General features: G+C 43.2%; 1 protein-coding gene across 3 annotated transcripts in view; it reads right to left on the bottom strand.

Annotated features, from left to right (window-relative positions):
* The window catches only part of Nufip (nuclear FMR1 interacting protein 1), a 252,091-nt gene that overhangs the window by 37,437 nt on the left and 201,239 nt on the right, over window positions 1-13,415 (bottom strand). The window contains exon 1 of one of the 3 annotated variants that reach the window (XM_067082925.1): window positions 9,117-9,274. The exons of 1 other annotated variant lie outside the window; for it this stretch is intronic. The gene's annotated coding sequence lies outside the window, so the exon portion shown is untranslated. Of the gene's footprint in view, window positions 1-9,116; window positions 9,275-13,415 lie in introns of those variants that run through there. One more of the 3 variants, XM_067082927.1, reaches the window with a different exon arrangement.

The following is a 13,415-nucleotide window of genomic DNA, read 5'->3' as shown; positions in this document are numbered from 1 at the left end:
GGTCTAGACAGAGAACGTTGTCTTCCTCCTCGAAAGGGCTGTCTCTGAAGGGATGAGGACGATCTAGAAGACAAAGTGGACCAATCCTTAGGGCGCTTAGTGGATTGGGCCATGGGTAGAGAAACTTTATTGACCACTGCTTGTGGGAAAAGATGATGGCGATCAAGGGGGGAGAAAAAAAGTGCTGACCAGGTGAAAGAACACAAGAGCTCTCTTTTCTTTAAAATTCCCATAGCAAAAAGGGAAGTCAATTCCTGGGAAGCATCTCTAATAACTCTGTCCATGCAGTAGATCACACTGAGCCAATCTGAGGAACAATCTTTAGAGTGGAGGAAAATCCTGGATCCTCTTGGCTAATGCCCCAACTGACCAGTCAAGGAAACACATCTCCAAAGACCTGAAGAGATTCTTCAGTAAGTGATCAGTTTCAGTCCCGGAAAACATCACTTTAGCAGCAGCGAAAGTGGGCCTTCGTGTGGAATCTATCAGCGCAGAGAAGTTCCCCGGGAGGAAGCAGCCACTACCAAAGAGGGAGCTTCTCTGGTAGAATAAGACTGGTAATGTCTCTTAGATAGGCGCAAAGGGGAAATGCAGAAAGAGGTTTTCCCTTGAATCATCTCTGAAAGCTAAAGGTCCACGTCTTCTAGAGCCATCCTGGCAGACGAAGACAAAATCACAATATTGAAAAGTAAATTGTATTTTTCCTAACTATACAAACTTGAAGTCCTTTACATTAGGAATTACTTACGGCGAAGTTGGACATGGCCGTTAAACTCTTGAACAAGATGGTCAGGCAGTAACTACCATCAAGGTAGGCGGGAATACCTGCCTGCCTGGATGTAAACATTCCAGTTTGCATTTTGGTCCAGGTTCAGATTGAGGGGTGGCATGAGGCGAGCATAAAAATGTAATGTAAAGGACCTCAGGTTTGTATAGTTAAGAAAAATACATTTACTTTTAAAAATTGTGATTTGTCCCGACACGATATACAAACCAGTCCTTTACAGTAGGAAGACTTGGTGGTTGGAGGGAGGAATCTGAACGAGTCTCTTGAAGTAACTGGGGTTCTGCACACCTGGGCTACTCCTCCTGGTCGAAAGAGCGAGGAGGAGTACCATGCCTCTGACATATTGATCGGAGTGTAGGAACTGTAAGATCAAACATCAGATACTGGACCTTTTCGCATGAGTGAGGAAACGTAACTCATACGAAATATGCTGGGAAGAAGCTAAGAGCTGGAGGCATTAAGGAAAACCCGAGATAGGGTTTTCCTTATTGCCAGTCTCCTTCCTCCCCTTGCTAGAGGAAGGAGCAGAATTGCTTCTATGATTCTAGAAGAAAAATACAACGGGTGCTCGATGTGTAGTCTTACCACATCAGAGGCCACATCCAGCAAGTGTTGGTTCGAGTCCGATTCTCATCCCGAAGGAGGAGAAGTAGGAGGATGAGGAAGGAGGAGGTGGAGAGGCCAGTCACTCTCGGGATCCTTATCACTTCCAGAACCAACACCTTAGGCGAGAAGCTACCTATCCTCTTGAAGGAGCCAGGTAAGAAAACACAACCTGTTGAGCAGCCACCACAGGACCAAGGAAAAAAGGTTCCAAGAGCCTGTGGGCAAGACCAAAGGTAGAAGACAAGAGTAAGGTCTATGAGACCACAACTTGACAAAACCGACAAAAGCTTCCAGAATGCAAGGGATGGACCAAGCCATTGACTTCGTGGGCTCTCAGGTGAAAGCACCGGTATCAACGTCACCAGCTGCCGAGTACCTCCTTTGATAACTTCACGAGGCCAGGAGAAAGATGTGTCCTTAGACACTTCTTCCTTGGGAGAGATAGTACTAGTGAAAACGTTGACGACATCCAGGTTAGGAATGTCGAGCCTTTTCGGAAAGTACCGCAGCTCCCTAATAGAACAAAGTAACGACTGATCTGGATCATCGTTACAAAGTTCAAGGAGGAGGGGAACAAGAAGGACTTGAACCTGACAATAGATGCTGATGGATTCAGAGTCCACTACGACATCCGAGAAGGAGGTATGATCCCCTTCACCTGTTCTTCCATCTTCTACGCCAAGGCTGGAGCGAGATGAGAGGTGGTGCTAAGAGGGCACATCTCTGTCTGACGACTATCATAAGGGCACGCGCAGAGCACGGGACAGGAACCCTACCTGAGAGTCACATGCCACCCAAGGATCAGTTCCCTAGGATAGCAAGACCGAAGAAGCTTCTCATCAGTAGCTAAATCTTGACTGAGGAGAAAAAGGCTACTTCAGATAGAAGTCTAGGTCACAAGGGCCCATGTTCTTCACAACTGAAACAGAGAGGAAGCAACCCTCAGCAGAGAAGACCAGGAAGTCCAGACTTGAAGCGCAACTCTGATCCGAGAAGAAGTTCCATCAATGACACCAATCAGCGAAGACTCATCCAGTCCCTGGAACACTGTTGCAGAGGACTTCAAGAGATATCCAGCTATATCCGTTGCTGCTCAGCAAGAAAGTCTATGCTCGCAAGGGAGCTGGAAAGTCTCCCAGTCCTGAACACACAGGGATGTACTGCCTGAAGAACCGCTTCTTGTGTAGCTGCTACAGGAGTTGGGTCAAGGAGAACTCTTCTCGGTGCCTCAGAGGCAGAGCTATCAGGTCGGGCGAAAGGAAGTCTTCCAGTATTTGTCTGTAATTCGGGGTGAGCAATGCTTGTGGACCCCTGGTGAAACAGACAAATACGGCGGGAAAAACGTTGATACTGATGTTTCCTGTAAGGACAGTATGCCTTACCACAGCTGCCCATGGGTCTGGTACGAAGGAGTGAGAAAACTACTGAATTTTTTGTGCCAAGAGGCAAACAAGAAGACGATATGGATCTCTCAGTTGAGCAGTGGAGCAGTCTCTTCGTGAATCTTCGTGAAAAAAAGAGTGAAGAGCACGCTCCATCCCAATCACTCAAACCCGAGGCTGAGCTCGCCCACCAATACATCCCCACCGGGAATGTATCTGGCTAACTGAGCTATCGAGTGTGCTATAGAACACTCGAGTACCTGCAAATGTCGACAGATGAAACACGAGGAAAAAAGGATTCCCTCTCGTTTGTCGACGTATGCCACTACAGTACTAGTGTCGACGTATGCCACTACACCGAGTGCCGCAAAACTCATCCTGAAATTCTCGGAAGGCCAAAAGGCTGCCTTGAGTTCAGGATGTTGATGAGAAGGTATTTATCATCTCAGTCACATACCTTCGGTGAATCCCTGAGAGTAGACACACGACGTGAGGAGAATACGCAAGCATATTCGAAGGTTCCTTCAATCAAGCATTAGCCTAACTCTTTCCTCATACAGTACTTTGAAGAAGAAAGAAGGATGGAGGACTGGAAACAGACCTCCTCCTTTCTCCACCATGGGGAAGCTTCTGCAAGATGACAGGATACCAAGACGATTAGCTCTAGCCGAGCTGGCATTTCCCGAATCAGGAGCACGGGAGAGGAAGCGGGATGGAAGTTTGATGAATAGAACTGCCGAGACCCAAGGGAAATAGATACTTCTCCTGAAGGAATACATTCCCAGGTCTCGGCAATGTTGCTGCCAGGTCCAAAGACTCGACAAGTATCATTTCATCCAGGCATATGCAGTAGAACTTCTGCCTGGTCGATACTTCTTCCTCTCTTCCCTTCTACCCTCCTTCCTTATGGAAAAGAGGGTGGAAAGACACACAGTTATGCGCACTTTCCCAGAAGAGAAGAAGATGGCTGTGAGTTTCTGCGATCTTCTTCCGAAGCCTGGGATTTCTTAGGAGTCAAGAAGGGTTGGCTTGAACTTGAGGTCAAGCCGAGATGACAAAGACCCAAAGATCTTGGCCACTGTCCAAAAGACATGGCAGTGCCTTGGTACGAACCTTGATTACTGTGGTATCTGGCAAATTTCTGAAACAGAAAGGCAGAACCGAGTAAAGGTTCGTTCCTAATGGTCAAGCCAACTCGGGACTTACAATGCCGGAGATCCGAATTAGGACAAAGTCCTTCTTCTTAGCACCAGAATTGCCGCCTGATGTAGGAAGACCCACCCCCGGACAGGACCAGTCTCCAGAAGGCAGGATTCTCTCTCAGGAATGGTTGTATCTGAGGAGAGAAAGCCTAAAAGTGAAGGATCTTGGATCCATAAGGAGACTGTCTGGAGGAGACCAAGAGGTGTCCTCCAAGATCACTGCCTCTCGTTGCGGAAGAGAATACCCTTCACGGTAAGGAGAAGCAGAGAGAGAACCCAGTCTGGATGGAGCAGTCAAAACAACCTGCAGTCAGCATGACCCCTCCAGGGCATGAATTGGTAATCTGTCGAGGTGGGGGAGGAGCTTGGTGTCTCAACCTGAATGAACTCCTTGTCTGAAGAAAAGTATTCATCGGGTCGAGAACGCTCTTGCAAGCAAGGACCGCAGCTGCCCCTGAACCTCTCAGCCCCTTTGGGAACTGCAAGGGTTGTGAGTGATGAAGATTATTCATTGGGGGAACCACGGTCCTGTCCCGGGGATCCTCGCGATGACGAATCAGTGGGTTCTTTGAGAAACGAGGGTAATCGCAACTTGAAGAGGAAGACCCTCGTTGCTTCCGAAGCGTGAAACTCCTGTGCCTCTCTCCCTGGAGGGAGACCTTGACAGAAGGAGGGGAGGCCACCAAGGGTACCATGGAAGCGAAACTTACCGACGACTCCCACAACCTCCCCCCACACCCCCCTGCAACTCTCCTACAGCACAGGCGGTGAAAAACAACACTCAACACAAGTAGAAAGGGAGTAGTCATGCCTTTGTACACAGAGGGCGTGAGCCCAAGAAGAGGAGTGAACTTGTTACGTCCCAATCAATGAAGAAGAGCGAAGTTATTACATCATAATCCAATGTATCCCAACGTACAGAGGAACGCCTTCAGTATCTAATTAAAGGACTACTGGAAGAGAAGCGTTACCACTCAGTTACTCCCCTCTAAATGCGCCCTTGGCCGTCAAACCCAAGACAGAAGCTGGGGAACAATGGCCCATGCAAGGCTATCACAAATCCTGGGTTTGTATATTAATAAATACCAAACACATGCAATATATACACAAAAATACAGAAAGATCCCACTGGGATAAATAAAGAGCTTAACGACAGTCAGGCAAATCTCCAAAACTACGTCTGCAATGCATGATGGCTGAAAGCAAACTGGAATGTTTACATCCAGGTAGATGGGTATTCCTGCCTGGTTGATGGTAGTTACTGCCTAACCACCTTGTTCAAGAGTTTAATGGCCGTGTCCAGCTTCGCCGTAAAGAATTCCTAATGTAAAGGAATGGTTTGTATAACGTGTCAGGACAAACCATCCTCGGGAGTTGGGAGAATTCAGATGGGTTATTCATTAAAAAGGTTGACTGTGGCACCACAGGAGCCTCAAGTGAGAAGTAATCCGGGAATGACACAAGGAAAAACTTCACGAGGGCAACATATACTGACGGAGAAGAATCTTGAACTGTCTCCTCTTCTTATGATGATCACTGCAAAGTTGAAGAGTCCATGGAATTCTTCAATGGAAGAGGTTTTCTCAAAATGTCCAAAATACTATTCAGCTGGTGCTGAATTGGTTCAAGAGAAGGGTCTTACTCCTCGTGTCATAAAAGAAACTTGACGAGGAAGAATCGGTGCTGCGTGCTTATCTGTAGTTGGCGCCAAGCAGACAGCAGGAGCTGGGAGCCCAGCCAATGGGCGCTACTGGGCACTCGTGGGATAATAAAAGTTCAGGAGCCAAATGATGCTCTGGTGCTACAGGGCGCTTGGGCGTCAGTGGACGCTTTGATGATGAAGAATGGCACCTTGGTGCCAGATACTGGCGGTCTGGAGACAGTTGAGCGGGAGTAAGCTGCTCGGGGCTATCCCAGATGCTGCAAGAAGCTTAGGGGCTTCGGGGAGGTTCTTTATGTCTTTTGCAAAGGATAGGAGACTGTTCCTGAGCAGAAGAATGCCTCTTTAAGGAGCAAGACCTCTTCGAGAAACGCCACTGGTGCCTCAAAGGCTAGGGAGTTCCTGGGCTCAAGGAGAGATGGTGGACATCTGAGACATTTTTCCAATGGCCTTCTGTTGCAGCCTGGGAAGCAACAGGGAGCTAGAGTCTATCATAATCACAAATTAGACAAAAAGTTACAAAAGTTAATACTCACTGAGAAAACACTCCTGAAGGACACTTAGCCTAACAGCGATCTTCATAAGCAACTACCGAACTATTCAAAAGCCGATCAGCAAATCTTAAGAGAAAAAGCTCGTTGACACAAAAGTCACAAACTGTAATCAAAATCAGACATAAATCAAAATCAGTTATATAAAGTCAAAATCAGTTGACAAACAACAAAAACTAGTGCCAAAGACAATCAATTAGAATACTTCACCGAAAAGGGAAGCTAACAAGACGAATTCCAAAAAACCAAGCTGTGTTCCTACAACTGTGTAAGCTCTAGGACAGCAGAAAACAAATTGAACCATCTTTCAAGGGTTGTTCCTCTCCTTCCCAGAGAGTGGGTGGGGCTTAGTAGTCACTGTCTCGGACGGAAGAAGTAGAGTACTGTATTGCCGTTGAGTAGAAAACTAGTGATGTAATCACTGGATAAGTTACTTAGATAAAAACTGTTGCAACCTAGCATGTACCGAGCCCTCTCACTGAGGCAGTCAACATTTGTCATAACCTTCTTCAACCTAAGCCTCAATCACAGACTAAACATTGTTACATGTCAACAGATACTTTTCAATGAAAAGGGTATCCCTACCACTCAAATAACCAGTACTTAAACTACTACTATGATATTGTATAAGTTCTACCAAAATGAAGCTTTCTCATGACCAATTAAGTGCCTTTAACAGTGATGTTCATACTACTTGCTGTAAGACACTTTTTCAAGAATTAGCTTCTGTGAGTTTATTATACAACCTCATATTTATCATGAACATCACTATATTGTATTTCTTTAACAACCTATTACTCCCTTGTCACTTCATACTTACTATTATTATTATTATTATTATTATTATTATTACTATTAATTATTATTATTATTATTAATTATTACTATTATTATTAATTATTATTATTATGAAGATGAAACCTATTCATATGGAACAAGCCCACAAGAGCCACTGACTTGAAATTTAAGCTTCCAAAGAATATGGTGCTCATTAGGAAGAAGCAAGAGGAGGTAAGGGGAAATACAGAAAGAAGAGGTCTCACTTATTAAAATAGAAAACATAAATTAATAGATAAAAAAGGCATTAAAATGCAAGGAGAATAGTATTAAGGAAGTAATGCACTACATCTTCACTTGAACTACCGAAGTTCCAATTGCACGACATCCTCTAAGGGGAGGCTGTTCCACAGCCCAACGGTGTGAGGAATGAAGGACCTATGGAACCGAGAAGTTCGACAGCGTGGCACATTTACTACACATTGGTGCTGTTGTTCAGCAAATCTGGTTACTCTCTGCAGGTAAAGGGGATCAGGGATCAATTGTGAATGTGGAAGATCTCTGTTAAAATAGAACTTAACGAGAGACCTTCCGTCGATGGTCCAAGTCATAGTGCTACTATTAGGAAACAGAAACCTACCACCATGAAGCACTATCTAAGTGAGATAAATCTCTGGAAGAAGCAGACATCCACACCAGAGAACAGTATTCTAGTAAAGGAAGGACAAGTGACCTAAAACAAGCTGCACTGATTTTATCACTTATAAATATATGAGGTCTTACAAAGAGTACCTAACTGTCATGCAGCATTTGCTGACACTTTCATTAGATGTTTCTCAAAATTAAGATGCAAGTTAAAAGTTACAGGTAGAATAGTTAAAGCTTCAGGTTCATTCAGCAGAGTCCCATCCACATGAAGGGGAGGATGGGGTGGAAAATCTGTACAAGATCTGCTAATCAATAGTGTTTTCATTAAACATTTGAAACAATGGAAAGCTTCTGTTTGAAGGAAGTGTTAGCACTTGATCCCATCATTCTACAAACTACCCACTAGGTTAGTGTAGCACAGGTTCCCGCATGTCAATGAACCTAACCCTTCCCAGAATGCCTGGTCCTGACCTGACCTCTCCCTAACCTCACTTAGGGCAACACGCCCTGACCTGGCTGGGGGGCTTTGCCCCCCTAGACCCCCCAGTAACACTAAACATTGGAGACAATGGACTAAGCTTCTGTTCAAGATAGTCCCATCATTCTGCAACCTACCTGACTAGGCTACCCACATAAAACTCATGCACCTAGCCTATGATTAATTTTGCTGAGAATAGATTGATGTGAATATCGTAATGAAATAAAAATTTTTGATTTTAAAGGCACGCCGTCTTATGTTAGGTTAGGTTGGTTTCGTTAGTTTAGGTCACGACCTAGGTTTGTGGGGGGTCCAGGGGGGGTGAAGCCCCCCTGGCCAGGTAAGGGCACGCCGTCCTAGGTTCGGTTAGGTCGGTTTCGTCAGGTTGGGTCGCCATCTTGTTGTATCTGTCTGCCGATTCTCTAGCCGGTACCCACTGCCACCTGGTGGTGGGTCAAGGCTAGGAAATGGGCAGACGGAAACCCACAGCACACGAAACTGTAACCGCTCCTCATGTTTCATTACTTAGTAAGTACAAAGTAACAAGGGAGTAATAGGTTGTTAAAGAAATACAGTATAGTGATATTCATGATAAACACGAGGTTATATAGTAAACTCTCGTGCTATTTAGCTGGGAGACTCCGCCCCCCAGTGAAGGAAACCACTTTTAACCAAAAGTCCCCCTATAACTCTGTGCATGTGCAATAGCAAAAATATAGTCAGTTCTGAGGTTAATTACAGCCGAGCAACAATAATAACAGTAAATTCTTGATAAGCCACCAAAAGAGCCTAGTGAAGAAAAAGTCAATTTCCCAGGTAATATCCGACGCAGAACTAACCCTTAGAAATTACCACATTTAGTTCTGTCTCTTATTATACCACATAGAAAGAGCATCACTTTTAAAGGCACTTTATGCTGGTCATGAAAAAGGAGGGGGTGGACAGTGCGTGCGTTGCAAAGTTACACGCACCAGAACTTCTACTGTGACACTTAACATATCATGAAAGGTTCATCAATAGCATACTTGCGGATTTGTAGAGATAAAATAGGCCTTATGCAGCATTCGCCGTATCAGAGACAAAATAGTAGCAGAGACTTTTCTTGAAGGATTAACCACGCGTTACTAGCAGCAATAGTATTAGTAACAAACGAGACCGCCTTTGTAAATGCTCTCCGTCTCATTTTAGTTTGCCTGTCGATGTGGTCATTTAATTTCCATGGCGCCACATTCTTTCTCCTCTAAACAGGTCTGTGAGAAGTCAAATATCAACTATAAATTCTTCCTTAAATTAAACCACTTCTCATATTATTGAGAGCTGGGCAATAGATTCTTTAAATTTTCATTTGCTCCTTCACTCTGCTAATATTGTTTAGTCATTCTTAAATCTGCTCTTATTGTGTGTTCTACTTGCTAACGATACATTTTTTGTGTTATCCTACTATTTGAATTTTTTAGTAATATTCAAGGTTGAATTATCATTTTTTTCTACTCCATGATTTTCTGTGTCGGCAATTTACAATTTCTTTTTATTGTTTTTCTTTCGGTTGCCCAAAGTTACTAAGATGTAGGCCTGACCTTATCGTGCGTTCTTTAGTATGGATAATATACGGCGTTCTTGTGTTTACATAGTGGTCCATGGTAATATCATAAGTATATTATTCACGTTGCTGGTGAGAGTAGGCTATGCTTGCATCTTAGTTTATTAAATCTTTCAAGTAACAGGATCACCCATACCTTGCAGCTTTCAGCAATGTCCTATATATTTGGTGCAGCTAGTTTTGTGCAACTTTTACTCTTTAAGTCTGGTTAGCTTCATCATTTCCCTGGCATACACGAATGCTGGCATTTACCGATCCTTCCCAATGCATCTTCCCTATCCTTACCCAGCTGCAACTTTTCTTTTTATGAAGTTTTTCTCGTGCACCGTCCATGTTGCTCTCTTAAACAGTCTTTTTGTGACACCGACGGCAACCCGTTGATAATTTGTTTCATCCTATTTTATACACCTCATTGCATTTAATTTCTGCATCATCCATACTGTACCAGTAATTTCATACCGATATATTTATTACTTTTATCTTTATTTGCAGGAAATACTGCCATGGTTCTCAGAAAAAACTAGTTGCAAAACCCGAACTTTGTTTCTGCAGGTTATCTGTGATCAAGTAAGTAACTAGTAAGAGACTAGAACTGATCCATTGCATCCGTTTCTTACACAGTTTGTGGCATTCATTCTCCCTATTCTATACAATTCAGAAAAAGTGTGGCTGTACCTTTAATACAGACTTTAGAAGCTACGTTTACTACTACAACATGTAACCTGCATTTCACTTTGACTTGATTAGTCACCTCCTATCCTCTGAGTCAAATGATTTTTGAGTCTCTCGATAAAAATGCAGGGTCCCTCATTTTGCAACCTGTCTCTTCGACGCAGTATTCTGACGTATACAGTATGCAAGTTACCTGTGACCCTTCTTTGTGCTATGAAACCTGACTGTACGTCATGTGTTTTCCCTGTAGTGTTAATGCGCCTATCTTTGTCTTTATGATCCCAATAATTATTTCATACGATGCATTTGTTAAGGGTATTGGGCTGAAACCTCTACCAGTGGGATAGTGTTTCTCTGGTGTAAAGGTTGTGTTTGACTTCACCCAGTTTTCCTGTGTTTTCTTGGCCTTCAATAAATTAAGAAGACATTCTTGCCAGTATCTTATAAGTAAATTGCTGTGTTATATATAACAGGTTAGAGAAAATACTGGTGGTAGCTCGTGTGGTCGGGGTGCCTTATTCGTTTTCCTTTCATCCAGCTGTCATTTAAGTCTGGTTGAGTTACACGCATTCCTGTAATGAGTTAGATTTCTATTAGATTCTGGTCAAATACTTTATCCATTGTTCTTTGGTTTGTGCTATATTCGTTCTCTTTATTTCCAAACTAATGAAAGTGAAGATCCACATTCCTTGCAGTAATTTTCCTTTGACTGCCCATACGTCACAAAAACAAGTCTTTTGATCTTTTGTGCCTGACCATGAACATACAACATTCGTCGGATACATCTTTAGAAAAGTAGATGAGAGCGAACCCGAACAAGAAGTGACACTAAAAATCAGCAAGTGATATTGGTCACAAGCAGTTCACACGACACACGTTTTCGGATACGCATAAAAGCAACCTTAGGAATGACACCAAAGAACCATACGAGTATATAAATGATACCTAGGCAGATTTACTGTAGGTTAGACAAGGCAGTTACAAACTTCGGAGCGCTGACTGATTACTGAACAGTTCATTGGGAAGGGTCAGGTACTAAATGTATTTAAAATTTACGTTACCATCCAAGGAACTAGATTTCATAAAGGAATTCATGTGTGTGGACGCATTCAAGGGTAAGTACACAGTACCCTGGATACATTGCAGTTTTTGGATCGTTGTACCTTAAAGAATGTCCAAACTCCCTTCTTTTCTTAGTTTTGCTTTCACAGTAACTGCATTTGGGTTGCACTCGTCTCCGGTCTGCTGAAAAACCCCTAAATGAAAAAAATAAATACGATGAACAACCAAAAAGGCTTATTACTGCAAGCGTGGAGACTTCATATGACGACATGCTGGAAACAGTCTGAACACACGCCTCGATTATTGCAATGGTTAGGATCCAACTCTGCGTTTCAAACACCAGATCTTTAGTGAGCGAAAATCTACATTTTCCAAATCAGGTGCAACCACAGTCTGTGCTTGAAAGGTTACTCCAGATAACGACGCTAAACTTCGCTCATCCTTCATGATGTTTTGTACAATTCACAGTACTGTACAGATCTTTTTAAGTCTGTGTAATCTTTAATGACAAGCCCTATCATTCATGTTGTAATACATTCACACATGTCCCACTTTTCCTTTCTTTTCACTCTTCCTTCTACATGACCAAGCCCATCTAAAAATAATAAATTAGACAAACATGGAACTCTAACAGTCCTCTGTGCAAGTCATTGCCGCCTTGTTTTCCAGCTTCTGCCGATCACTCCCTGCCACTAAAGCTCTGACAGTTTTTGTAGTATGCCCGTAGAACCCTTTAGCAAACATTAAATGCAAGCGTCGTACGAAATTCCCATGGTTCTCCCCAAATTTGATCCCTTATATTTTGTATTTTATAGAAGGTAATATGGTTGGCGGAGGAGGCAGACACAGGTACGGCCGTCTTGGCGGGTTCCCTGTGAGTTGTCTTGCATGAAAGACCAACCTACAAATCTTTACAAGAAAGGCTATTTATTCCACTGGGCCTAATCCTGCCGGCCCTCCACCGAAGGTATCGAAACTGAGGCTCGTGTCCCCTTTGTGCATTGTGACCGTCACCTGTCGCAAATCGAACACCCTAAGTCGTGAACTCTGACTCCAAAGTGGCTCTGATATAATTTAAATACCATTATTTATAACCCTTGTTTAAAGAGAAGTCATTAGTATACAGTTTCCTCAAAATCGCCTGTGCCTTTCCGTGTGATGGTGCCTCTCTTTCCCGACTCTTTAGTTAGAAAGAACACACAATTTTACGAGTAATACTGACTGAGTTCCCACTGAACCTTCACTCAGGAAGGATTTTTATTTTTATACACTCGATTCCAGTTTTTCCTTTCAAGATGATCTAGGCCTTTATTGCGTTATGTTGCCTCTCTTAATTCCTTTACTAGGAAATAACGTCGTCATTAAATACTGTAATTAGTCACAGTCAAGCTGAATGCCACTTGGCAGTTAAAAGTTAACCGTTACCTTGCTTTGCCTGAACTTGCCTGAAGATACATTTTTGGCGTCTTGACTCCGTCCCTGCGTTGATAATTATAATATAAAAAACACTTTGCAAAGTAACATACCTAAGTTTGCCTCTCCTAGTAGCTGATGACTTAAAGATGATTAACTCTCAATTTTGGAGGCGGTCGTTTTAAGAATATTTGTAATTAACCAACGTAAACTGGTATCATAGTGTGACAGAAACACTCGAGACAAAGCAGGGCCAAAGAGACCTAAATCAGCGTCTGACCCACAATTATGTTGCTGCATAGCTACAGGATTCCTGAGGATTCTGATGCAGCCTCATGGGTTGTAGGAGGCAGGTAGACGGGATAACGCTGGCCAAGTTCCTTATGTCCCACCACATTTCACTGTCCTTTCAAGGAATTCTCATTATTCTATATGTTATTTTATATAATATAACTGAATCACGAAAATATGGAACGTGATGAATATATAAATAAAGATAAAATCTACGAAGGAAAGAGAAATACTGGAGTGCTGCGAGGCCTTTAGACTGTCGTCCTTTACTTAGCAGCACTCCAGT

This window comes from Macrobrachium rosenbergii, chromosome 40, assembly GCF_040412425.1.
Source record: "Macrobrachium rosenbergii isolate ZJJX-2024 chromosome 40, ASM4041242v1, whole genome shotgun sequence".
In the NCBI taxonomy this organism is placed as follows: Eukaryota; Metazoa; Arthropoda; class Malacostraca; order Decapoda; family Palaemonidae; genus Macrobrachium; species Macrobrachium rosenbergii.
The sequence above is the reverse complement of the archived record's forward strand: the minus strand, read 5'-3'. Positions and strand labels throughout refer to the sequence as shown.